The sequence below is a fragment of the Delphinapterus leucas genome, chromosome 1, assembly GCF_059928025.1.
Source record: "Delphinapterus leucas isolate spDelLeu-1000000601 "Yukka" chromosome 1, BTC_Dleu_Yukka2, whole genome shotgun sequence".
Taxonomy (NCBI): domain Eukaryota; kingdom Metazoa; phylum Chordata; class Mammalia; order Artiodactyla; family Monodontidae; genus Delphinapterus; species Delphinapterus leucas.
The window spans coordinates 112,045,803-112,059,048 of NC_143129.1; positions in this window are offsets into that span (position 1 = coordinate 112,045,803).

Below are 13,246 nucleotides of genomic sequence, written 5' to 3' on the forward strand. Positions count from 1 at the left end.
TTTAGTGGGCCAAACTGTTATATATATATACTTTTTAATTTTTCCATTCAAATTTATGTTATAAAGATTTTTCTTAATTCCTTTTATATTTTTATTTTAAACACTCACCAACCAAAGCTCACCAAAGAAAAAGATTTATTTAGCTTGTTGCAGAAAAAGAAAATGCACACCATAGGGAACCAGAGGTCATCTCAAACTTGGGAAATTAAGAAGAGCACAGGGGATGGGAGTTAAACATACCATAGTCTCGGCAGGGATTATTTAGAATTTGTAAAGTCTGTGAGTTGCTGCTATCGTTTGTAGTTTTATCTTTAGAACACCGAGTTCCCTATGAGTTTATTGTTAAGAATGTGGTCTCTTCTGAAAAAGGACTATGGGCTGAATGAGCTGGTGTTTGAGCTTAGATAATTTGTCTTGCATGTTATGGTTTGGTGTATTTTATATATTTTGTGAGCTATAGTACAGTTATCTAAGTTGTGGTTTTTCTTTCAGTTACCAGTTCCCCCTTTAACCTAGCAGCCATCAGGGTTATATTTTTAAAAACAACTTTATTGAGGTAGAGTTGATATACAAAAACTGTACCTACATAGTGTCTACAAGTGATGAGTTTGGACATATGCATACAGCCATGAAACCATCACCACAGTCAAGACCATAGACATATTCATTACCTCCAAAAGTTTCCTTGTGCCTCTTTTATTATCGGTGAGAACACTTAAGAGATTTACCCTCTTAACAAAATTTTAAGTGCATAATGCAGTGTTGTTCACAATCAGTTCTATGTTGTATGGCAGAATTTATTCATCTTGCATAACTGACATTTTAAACCCATTAAACAACCAGTCTCCATTGCCTCCTCCCTGTGGCCCCTCCACAGCCACCACTTGATTCACTGCTTCTATGAGTTTGACTATTTTAGGTACTTCATATAAGTGGAATCATGCAATATTTGTGCTTCTATGACTGGCTTACTTCACCTACATAATGTCTTCCAAGTTCATTCATGTTGTCACAAATTGTAGGATTTCCTTCCTTTTTAGGACTGAGTAATATTCCATCCCATGAATATACCACATTTTCTTAGTCTATTCATTGGTCATTGGACATTACTGTCGTTGGCTTTGTCTGCCTTGTAGTTCTTTTGTTTGTCTTTTCCTCTCTTACTGTCTTCCTTTGTGTTTTGCTGATTTTTGTTGTTGTTGAGATATTGTTGCTGAAACTTGCGCTCTGTTCACTGGTGCTGAATAGAAACGTGGAGACAGAGTTTTGGATGAAGTAGAAAAGAGTAGCTTTTATTGCTTTGCCAGGCAGAGAGGGCCACAGCAGGCTAATGCCCTCAAGACTGTGTGACCCACCCTAGAGGGGGTAGTGAGGAGTTTTATTGTGTTCAAGGAGCAGGGTGTGATCAACTCATGGACAATTCTTGGATTGGTTGGCATCAAGGTGAATTTTCAAGCAACATCAACCTTCTGGTTTCAACCAGTGCAGGGTTTATGTTCTTATGGTCAGCAGTTTTCATCTGGTGGGGATCTGCTTCCTCTCAAAACAACTTAGGAATGTGTGTCAGGCCTTTATATCTTTCAGGGAACTGTGAATTCAATGATTCTGCCATGTGGCAGATTTATAGCCTAAACTGTTACCCATTCCCCAGCCCAACAGCTATTCTTTGTTTCTACATCTTCACATTTCTCAATCATCAAACCTTGAGTCAGCCTTTAACTTCAAAAGACAAGGACACAAGGGCTTGTACACAGTTTCAATATTCTTTGATTGTTTTCTCTCTCTCTCTCTTGTTTTTAAGTTTTTTTTTTCTTTTGGCTGTGCCATGTGGCTTGTGGGATCTCAGTTTCCCAGCCAGGGACTGAACCTGGGCCATGGCAGTGGAAGCCTAGAATCCTAACCACTAGGCCACCAGGGAACTCCCTGTTTTCTCTTTTTCTTTTTGTATCCTCTGTTGGCATTTTCTTTGTGGTTACCTTGAGGCTTACATAAAATACAATATCTTATAGTTATGTCTCTTTTTAAGCTGACAATAACTTAACTTCAATCACATACAAAAACTCCCTCCCCACTTTATGTTTGATGTCACCTTCTATATATTTTTATATTGTGAATCTATTAATAAATTTTTGTAGTTTTTATTCTTAAAACTTTTTCTTTTAACTCTTATACCATGATTAACAGTGATTTATATACCACTGTCACAGTGTTACAGTATTCTGTATTTGTATATACATTTACATTTATCAGTGAGCTTTAAACTTTGATATACTTTCCTGTTGCAGTTTAGTGTCTTCATTTCATCTTGAAAAACTCCCTTTAGTGTTTCTTGTAAGGTGGGTCTACTAGTGATGAACTCCCTCAGCTTTTGTTTGTCTGAGAAAGTCTTTATGTCTCTTTCATTTTTGAAGAACAGTTTTGTTGGGTATAGTATTCTTAGTTGACAGTTTTTCTTCCATCAGCACTTTGAGTATATCATCCTACTCCCTTTTAGCCTGTAAAGTTTCTGCTGAGAATTTCACTCATGGTCTTATGGGTTCCCTTGTATGTTAGTTTTTTCATGCTGCATTCAAAACTCTCTTTGTCTTTGATGTGACAATTTGATTATAATGTGTCTCAGTGTAGACATCTTTAAGTTCATCCTCTTTGGGTTCTTTAGGCTCAGTGAATCTGGATGTTTATTTCCCTCCCCAGATTTGGGAAATTTTCAACCATTATTTTTTAAATAACCTTTCTGTCCCTTTCTCTCTCCCTTCTCCTCCTCTTATACTGTGTACATTGGTTTTCTTGAATGCTCTCCCGTAAATCTCATAGGCTTTCTTGACTCTTTTTTGTTCTTTTCGCTCCTCCGGTGGGAGTATTTCAAATGACTGTCTTTGAGTTCACTGATTCTTTTTTCTTCTTGACCAAGTTTGTTGTTGAAGCTCTCTACTGAATTTTTCAGTTCAGTATTTTATTCTTCAGTTTCAGAATTTCTGTTTTGTTCTTTGTTATGGTTTCTATTTCATTTTGTTCATGTATCATTTTCCTGATTTTTTAAACTGTTCTCTGTTCTCTCGTACCTCACTGTGCTTCCTTAAGATGATTATTTTGAATTCTTTGTCAGACAATCCACTAATCTCAAATTCTTTAGGATAAGTTACCGGAGATTTACTTTGTGTCATATTTCCCTGATACTTGTGTTCCCTGCTGCTTTGCATTGGTGTCTGTGATTCGAAGAAGTAACTACCTCTTCCAGTCTTTACAGACTGGCTGTGGCAGGAAAAGACTTTCAGCAGTTGGCCTGGCTAGAAGTTCTGGGAGACTCTCAAACATTTTCTATGGATGTACACCATCCACTGCTCATCTTCCTCCTGGGAGAGATGTTTCAGGGTTGTGTGCCTTCCTCCAATCTTGCAGAGCTGCTGCCCACATTGAGCTGCCATCCTTTTTTATCTAAGGCAGTGTAATGAAAGACCAGGATGTTGGATTCATGCCTCATTCCTCTCCCTCCCATCTAAGGGAGAAGTCTCAAGGTTGTGCTCCTTCTCCCAAACTCACAGAGCTGTGTGACGTCCATATACCACCTGTCCCTTTTCCTAGGGCAGTGCATTGAAAAGCCTGGTCACTGAGTGTAAGCTACCCTTCTCTCCCTCCCTCCTGAAGTAGAAGTCTCAAAATTGTGTGTCATCTCCCAATCTTGCAGAGCAAAGCCAATGGCTGACAGCAACTCCCCTTTTTTGCTGCCCTCATATTTATTTCTCATTAGAAATAAGGGAGCCTTTAAAAATTTCTCTATGCTTGTTAGTCATTGATAGAAGTGTTACAGCTATAAATTTCCCTCTAAGCTCTGTTTTTGCCACATTTGTACATTTTGACATGTGTTGTATTTATGTTTTTATTCATTTCAAAGTATTTTCTAATTTCTCTTGTGATTTCTTCTTTGACAAATTCATTATTTAGGAGTATTTGTTTAATTTCTACATATTTGTAAATCCCCAAATTTCCTTCTGTTATTGATTTCTAATTTAATTCCATTGTGTTTGGGGAATATAGTTCACATGATTTCAATCCTTTAAAATGTATGAGGTTTGTTTTATAGGCTTGTATATGGTCTGTCTTGAAGAATGTTTCAGGTGTGTTTTTGAAGAGTGTGTGTTTTGCTGCTGTAAGGAAGCGTGCTCTACAGATGTCTGGTAGATTTGATAGTGATGCCGAGTCCTTTATATCCTTGTTGATTTTATGCTTACTTGTTCTACCACCTAATTTAAAGATTTGCTTTTGTCCTTGTGGTTCTGCAGTTTCACCATGTTGTGTCTATATGGATATTTTTGGAAACTTTTTTCATTGAGTAATTGGTCTTGAATCTGTGGTTTGGTTTCCTTTCAATATTTCTGGAAAATATCCACCAATACTTCTGTTTTTAAATTTTAAAAAACTGAAGTATAGTTTACATAAAATATTATATTAGTTTCACGTGTACAACATAGTGATTCAACATTTATATACATTACAGGTTAATCCCTATGATAAGTCTATTTGTCACCATACAAAGTGATTACAATATTATTGGCTATATTCACTATGCTCTATGTTACATCCCCCTCACTTATTTATTTTATAACTGGAAGTTTGTACTTCTTAATTCCCTTCACTTATTTGGCCCAACCCACGCTCCCTTCACTTCTAGTGACCACCAGTTTGTTCTCTGTATCTATGAGTCTGTTTCAGTTTTGTTTTGTGTGTTCATTTGTTTTGTGTTTTAGATTCCACATATAAGTGAAATCATATGGTATTTGCTTTCTCCACCTGACTTATTTCACTGAGGATAATAGTCTCTAGGTCCATCCATGTTGTCTCAAATGGCAACATTTCATTCTTTTTTAATGGTTGGGAAATATTCCATTGTATATGTATACCATATCTTCTTTGTTCATTCATCTGTTGATGGACAGTTATGTTGCTTCCATACCTTGGCTACTGTACGTAATGATGCAATGAACATAGGGGAGCACATATCTTTTCAAATTAGTGTTTTTGTCCTATTTGGATAGATATCCAGAAGTGGAATTTCTAGATTGTACATTAGTTTTATTTTTAAATTTTTGAGAAAACTCCTTTCTGTTTTCCACAGTGGCTGCACCAATTTACATTGCCACCAACAGTCCACGAATGTTCCCTTTTCTCCACATCCTCACCAGCACTTGTTGTTTGTTGTCTTTTTGATAATAGCCATGAATAGCCACTCTGACAGTTGTGAGGTGATATCTCATTTTGGTTTTGATTTGCATTTCCCTGATGATTAGTGATGTTGAGCATCTTCTGATGTGTCTGTTAGCCATCTCTATGTCTTCCTATGAAAAATGTGTATTTGGTCCTCTGCCATTTTTCAATTGGATTGTTTATTTTTTTGGTATTGAGTTGTATGAGTTCTTTATATATATTTGATATTGACCACTTATTGAATATATAATTTGCAAATACCTTCTCCCATTCAGTAGATTGCTTTCTGCTTTTGTTGATGGTTTCCTTTGTTGTGCAAAAGTTTTTTAGTTTGATGTAGTCCCCCCCTTTTTTTTTTTTTGCTTTTGTTTCCCTTGCCTGAGAAGACAGACACCCCCCACCTGCCCCAAATATCTCTAAGACCAATGTCAGAGAGCATACTCCTGATGTTTTCTTCTAGGAGTTTTATGCTTTCAGATTTTACATTTAAGTATTTAATCCATTTTGAGTTTATTTATATATATTGTAAAAGAAGGTGGTCCAGTTTGATTCCTTTTCATGTACCTGTTCAGTTTTCCCAACAACATTTATTGAAGAGACTGTCTTTTCCCTACTGTTTATTTTTGGCTCCTTGATTGTAAATCAATTAACCATATAAGTGTGTGTTTATTTCTGGGCTCTCTATTCTGTTCATTGATCTATATGTCTATTTTTGTGTCAATACCATATAGTTTTGATTAGACTAGATGAACACTTTAGACCAGATGTACATAGAACATTCCACCACAAAACAGCAGAATACATATTCTTTTCAAGTGCACATGGAGCATTCTCCAGGATAGATCACATGTTAGGCCACAAAACAACAAAACAACTACATCTTGGTAGTGTAGTTTTGATAACAGGATGTGTGATACCTCAGTTTTGTTTTTTCTTAAGATTGCTTCAGCTATTGAGGTCTTTTGTGGTTCCATACAAATTTTAGGATTATTTGTTCCAGATCTATAAAAAATGCTATAGGCACTTTGATAAGGACTGAATTGAATTTGTAGATTGCTTTGGGTAGTATGGATATTTCAACAATATTAATTCTTCCAATCCATGACTGTGGTATATCTTTACATTTATTTATATTGTCTTCAATTTCTTTCATCAATATCTTATGGCTTGCAGAGAACAGTTCTTTTACCTCCTTAGTTAGATTTATTCCTAGATATATTATTCTTTTGATGCAGCTGTAAATGGGGTTGTGTTTCTTAATTTCTCTTAGTTTATTATTAGTGTATAGAAACACAAGAGATTTCTGTATATTGAGTTTGCATCCTGCAACCTTACTGAGTTTATTTATCCATTCTAATAATTTTTTGTGGAGTCTTTAGAATTTTCTATATATAGCATCATGTAATATTATTTCCTCCTTTTTACTAACTTTGGGCTTTGTTATTCTCTACTTTTTAAAGTTCCTTTAGGTATAAGGTTAGATTGTTTATTTGAGATTTTTCTTGTTTTCTGAGGTAGACCTGTATCACCATGAACTTTTCTTTTCGAACTGCTTTTGCCAAACCCCATAGATTTTGGAATGTTGTGCTTCCATTTTCATTGTCTCAAGGTACTTTTTAATTTCCTCTTTGATTTCTTTGTTGAGCCATTGAGGTTTTTTTTCATAACACACTTTTAAATTTATTTATTTGTTTATTTATTTATGGCTGCGTTGGGTCTTCGCTGCTGTGCGTGGGCTTTCTCTAGTTGCGGTGAGTGAGGACTATGCTTCGTTGCAGTGCACAGGTTTCTCATTGTGGTGGCTTCTCTCGTGGCAGAGCATGGGCTCTAGGAGCATGGGATTCAGTAGTTGTGGCACATGGGCTCAGTAGTTGTGGCGCATGAGCTTAGTTGCTCTGTGGCATGTGGGATCTTCCCAGACCAGGGCTCAAACCCGTGTCCCCTGCATTGGCAGGTGATTCTTAACCATTGAGCCAACAGGGAAGTCCTGAGCCATTGAGTTTTTAGAAGCATGCTGTTTAGTCTCCACATGTTTGTGTTTTTTTTCCATTTTTCTTTTTGTAATTGATTTCTAGTTTCATACCATTGTGATCCTAAAAGAAGCTTGATATAATTTCAACCTTCTTAAATTTATTGAGATTTGTTCTGTGGCCTAACATGTGACCTATCCTGGAGAATGCTCCATATGCACTTGAAAAGAATATGTATTCTGCTGTTTTGGGGTAGAATGTTCTATGTACATCTGGTCTAAAGTGTTCATTTAGTCTAAAGTGTTGTTTAAGGCCAATGTTTCCTTATTGATATTCTGTTTGGATGATCTATCCATTAATGTCAGTGAGGTGTTAAAGTACTTGACTATTATTGTATTGCTGTCAATTTCTCCCTTTATATATGTTAATATTTGCTTTATGTATTTATGTGCTCCTATGTTGGGTGCATAGATATTTGCAAATGTTAAATCCTCTTATTGAATTGGCTGCTTTATAAATATGAAGTGTCCTTTTTTGTCTCTTTTTACAGTCTTTGTTTTAAATCTATTTTGTCTGATATAAGTATTGTGATCCAGATTTTTTTGTTTCCATTTGCATGGAATATCTTTTCCTATTCCTTCACTTTCAGTCTGTGTGTGTCTTGATCCAAAGTGAGTCTTTTGTAGGCAACACATATTGGTCTTGTTTTTTATACATTCAGTCACCCTATGTCTTCTGTTTGGAGCATTTAGTCCATTTACATTTAAAGAAATTATTGATAGGTATGTAATTATAGCCACTTGTTAATTGTTTTCTGTTTGTTAATATTTGTTTAATATTGCCTCTGCATTACCTCACTTTTGTTCTGGAACACCCATTTAATGTAGTTTAGGTTTTCTTGCCTTATCCTCCAAGACTCCTCACTTCTACTCTTCTCTTCTAAATTTTTTCTCCTTCTCCTTTCCCTTCCCCCTCCTCCCCTTCCTCTTCTGCTTCTTCTTCTCCTTCTCCTTCCCCTCCTCCTCCTCCTCCTTCTTCTTCTTCTGCTTCTTCTTCTTCTTCTTCTTTCTCTTCCTCTTTCTTGCTCCTTTTCCTTTTCCTCCTCCCCCTCCTCCTCCTCCTCACCCTCCTCCTTCTTCTTCTTCTTCTTCTTCTCCTCCTCCTCCTCTTCTTCCTCCTCCTCCTCCTCTTCTTCCTCCTCCTCCTCCTCTTCTTCTTCTTTCTCTTCCTCTCTTTCTCCTTTTCCTTTTCCTCCTCCTCCTCCTCCTTCTTCTTCTTCTTCTTCTTCTTCTTCTTTCTCTTCCTCTTTCTCCTTTTCTTTTTCCTCCTCCTCCTTCTCCTCCTCCTCCTCCTTCTTCTCTGTCTCCTCCCCTCCACCTCCTCTTTCTCCTCCTCTGCTTCCTCTTCCTTCTTCTTGGTGCTGCCATCAGGATATTTTATTCTGACCTGTCTTCCAGTACACCAATTCTTTCTTCACATGTCTCTAATCTGCTTTGAATAATATATTTTGGATTTAAAATTTCAGCTATTCCATTTTTCATTTAAATAAATTTCCATTCCTTTTGAAATCTTCTACATCACTTTATCTAGTTTCCTGTAACTTGTAAATATTTTAAAGTTTGTCTTTTATTTGTATAAATGGAGAAACCCTATGAGTTTGTAATCTGTATTCAATATTTCCAATATTTAAAATTTGTTAGTCTCTTTTTACACTTTGTGGGTTTTTTGAGGTGGGGGAGTGTTTGATCATTGTTTCTTTTTGATTATTTTTCTCTTTATTTCTGTTTAATTTCTTTTAAAATTCCTTGTCGGGATTGTATGATGAATAGGGTAAGGTTATCTTCCTTTGTGGAGGATTGAAGCTTAATTTTTAGGGACCTGTGACTATTACTAGTCCAGAATTGCCTCAGGCCAGGATCTTGGCTTGAGTTTCTGGACCATCAAAGAGATGCAACCCTGTAATAACTACATTTTCTATCTTCTGTATTTAATGCTTTGGCATCTTGGGAATTTGCTGTCCCTGGAGAGGTTGAACATCCCAGAGCTAACCAATTCTTAGAGATAGAAAGGGACTGACTCCTTTGCAAGTATGCTTTTGACATACAAACCAACCAATCCATAGCCCATATTCCAACCATCTCCTCTATCAGCCCTTGCACTCTGGCCACTATATAACAGTCCTAATCACCTGAGGGTCAGATATCAGATAACTATAGATACCCCCGTAACCTAGAGCCCACTGATATTATTCCAACTAGCCAATCCTAACCCTGTTTGCCATACCTATTCCTTCTTGCAGAAATCACAATAAAGCTCTTGCCCATGTTTCATCTTTCTCCCTGTGTTCCTAACTGACCCTCATGCTTTACTGTGTGGCCATGCATGGCATGGCATATTCTCTCATCATGGGAACTATAAGCAACAAACTGTCTTTTCAATGGCAATCATCTCTGGATGTGTTGGCCTTACCATATTTGAATAATAAAATCTTCTTTTAAAAACAAACCCCAGGCTGCAAATATATGTGATAGCCAGTGATCTTTTTTTCTTTTCTTTTTTCTCTTTTCCATATGTAGCAAATCAACCTTGGACATAAGGCATTGAGAGTGAGGGATGGCAGATTTACTTTTAGTTCACACTTTCTTTGCAGGTTTACTCCAGGTGTTTGCATCCTTGACTGCAATTAGAATCACTTGGGGAAGAGGCCTTAAAAAACATTCATGCTCAGCTCAAAATCCAGACCTTTTAAATCAGAGACTGGTGATAGTCCAGAAGTGAAATATGAGCATTTTTAAGAGAGCATCCCATTGATGTTTATGTGCAGCAAATGTTAAGAATTACTGATTTAGCCTTTTAACATCTAAAAGAGGTCTTCTACAAGACTCTTTTTTGTCCTCCTAACACCCTATACTGACAAAACTTAACTTTGTGCCATTTTGCAAAGGAAAAATGTTTAAAGCGGTCAGCTCTATTTTTTTCAAAATGCAGAATGAAGGCTAGACTTGGAGTTGGGAAGCAATGAATTGATCAACAACACAATCACACTGAGGATCACATGAGGTATATAGTGACCATGCTTAATATGCTAACATTGAACAAGTTTAGCACAGTGCCTGGAATATGGTGAGTGATTAATATATACTAAACTGTTATTATGTTTTCTATGTAATATAATATATAGTATTATACATTATAAAACCCATTCTAATTTTATTATTAAATGAGGCTGGGTTTCTAGTTAATGACTCTAAGAGATGTGAAATAATGGATAATGTTCAGAAGGATGAGGCAGTGTCTATTCTCTATAAAGCTAAGAAAAAGACAATTATTCATTTGCCTCATAGAGATTAAGGAGCATCCTTATCTGAGATTATCTTTTGAAGCAGAAGTGCAAGCATCTAAAGTCACAGCAAGAATACTTTGCTAGGGATCTCGTATGGGAATTCCAAGCTTAGAATTTTTAATGTCCAAACAAAACATGTTTCCTCATTAATAAAGACACATTTTCGTTGAAGCTTCATCACCTTTTGTGTCGAATGGCACTGTGTTATCATCTCATTAATCTTCAGTGTTCTTGAGAGGCAAGAGTATAGAATTATCCATTCCATTATATTGCCTTTACTTATCATAATTGATTCAATATCATGTTATAAAGCATAAGTTCTTTACCTTTTATTCTTCTTATTGTTAGCCATAGACTAGCAGTTTTTGATTCTGAATTATAATATTTTGTCATTTTGGTGCATTTTCATGTTATTTTTTAAATTGAGATACAACTGACATATAATATTATATTACTTTCAGGTGTATAAAATAATAATCTGATATATGCATATATTTGTGAATTGATAATCACAATAAGTCTAGATAACATCCATTGCCACAAATGCTATAATATTTTTTCTTATAGTGAGAACTCTCTTTTTGGATGATAAAGAATTCAACATTTATTAAGTATATATTATGTATCATGGTAAACAACAGTGACTTCAGTCTTTGAGGAAATAGTCTAGGAGAGGGGAGAGATAGAAAAAAATATCTACAATATTTCATCAGTGTTATAACATTACAGAAATATTAGATCATTAATGTGATAACCCGCAAGAGATAAATAAAAGAAGTAAGCTTCAAACCCATGTATATGCCCACCCTAACAGTATTGGCTTTTTTTTACAATTACAACTACACACATATTGGCTGCTATAAAGTGTCTGTGGAAGTTTGGGCCTGTACTTTTTTTTTTTTTTTTGGTAGTGTCTTTGGTTTTAGTATCAGGGTGATCGTGGTTTCATAGAATGACTTTGGGAGTGTTCCCTCCTCTTCAATCTTTAGGAAGAGTTTGAGAAGGATAGGTATAAATTCTTTGTATGTTTGGTAGAATTCCCCGGTGAAGCCATCTGGTTCTTGTTTTTTGTTTGCTGGGAGCTTTTAAAAATTACAGATTCTATTCACTTGATGAGAACATTTAAGATCTACTCCCTTACCAACTTTCAAACATACAATACAGTGTTATTAACTATAGTCACCATGTTAACTGTAGTATATTACAGCCTCATATACTCTTTGGGCAAGCTTTGGCTTTTGATCTCTGGCCCCTAATCTCATAATGCCTTCAAAACTGATGGTACATTCCCTTGTTTGGCAAACGCTATCAGGAAAAAGCAGCTTTAATGCTCCACCCAACTCTTTGAGTTCCCACTTTCCCATGAAATTTGACCTAATGATGTCATTCATTACTAGTTTGCCAAAAAATTTTATTGCTTTTAAAAAGATACTTTTTAAAATCCAGAATTGTAAATTGTTTCCAGTACAAGACTTTGTCTGAAAACATTATTCAGATTAGGTCACTGTATTTCCCAATTCTTTGGCTTCAGTATTTCCAGTGCTTATTATCTGTTCATTCTGTCTCTTGCCTCTATTCTCAAACCCACTGTAGCAGTGCACTCATGGTACCAGTCAGCATACTTCTATGTCCTACTCCAGTGTCTTTCATCTATTCTCTCTCAGGCTTTTCTTCACAGCTGTAAGTTTAGAGGGGTTAAAGACCTCTATGGTAACTCTCAATCAATGGGAAACATGAGTTGTTGGGAAAATCCTCACATTTCCCTTCAAAGGGACACTTCTGAAATGCATTCCATGTAGTTCTTCAGAATATCCATGTTGGGATTGATCTCCAGTTTCCCACAAGGGTAACCAGCTCAATAATTCACCTTTTTGACTTTTCCATTTCCCTTTTACTCTCCCTTTCCCCGCTTCTCCCTTCCTCTGGCTTCTTGTCATCACTTCTCAAATAACTATGTGCATCCAAGTCTCTTTTCTGAGAGGGAAAACCCAGGTAGAACATTTTCTCCAAAGGAGCTTAAGACCGTACTACTTCTCTCTTCATTTCAATTAACCTTTAGAGAACTTACATTATAGCCAATGTTTACATTAGGAAACATATAAAGGCAAAATTATCATTGCATGCATGTGATACATTTGTATATATGGATTTCTACTTTATTATAATTGAATTTCTATAGATTCTATATTGAATTTATATTGAATTCAGTGAAGTACTTTTCACAGGAACATTCATATGTTACTGGATAGGTCATGATTTTGAGTTACCACATGATGGCAGTGTCTGCAAGCCTTTATATCTTAGGTTTGGCCTTGTGCCGCATCCTCGGGAACTGTGTTCTTTAATCTGTTCTTGGAATGGACAGTCTAGCAAATGCAGGCAGAAAAGTCTGTATAACCTTCACCAAGGCACAGCCCACTCAGGCTAGCTGAAGTCACCTTGACATGTACCCAGATGTTAGGCTTCCTCACTCATTCACAGAGGCCTGTAGACCTGGCCAGGTGTCCCACAACCAAACCAGCCTCTTAATCACTACCACTCAATATATTCTATCACCACTTGTTTCTCTTTGGCTTGTTTAGGAGCTACTTGCAGTCATATGTTGTTGGGAGTTGGACAATTATGTAGACATGTGGATGCATGGCTCAGGCACCCAGGTAGGAACTCACCTGGATGATGCTCAGACATATGGACAGTAAACGCACTCCTTTTCCATCTCTCTGCTCCAAAA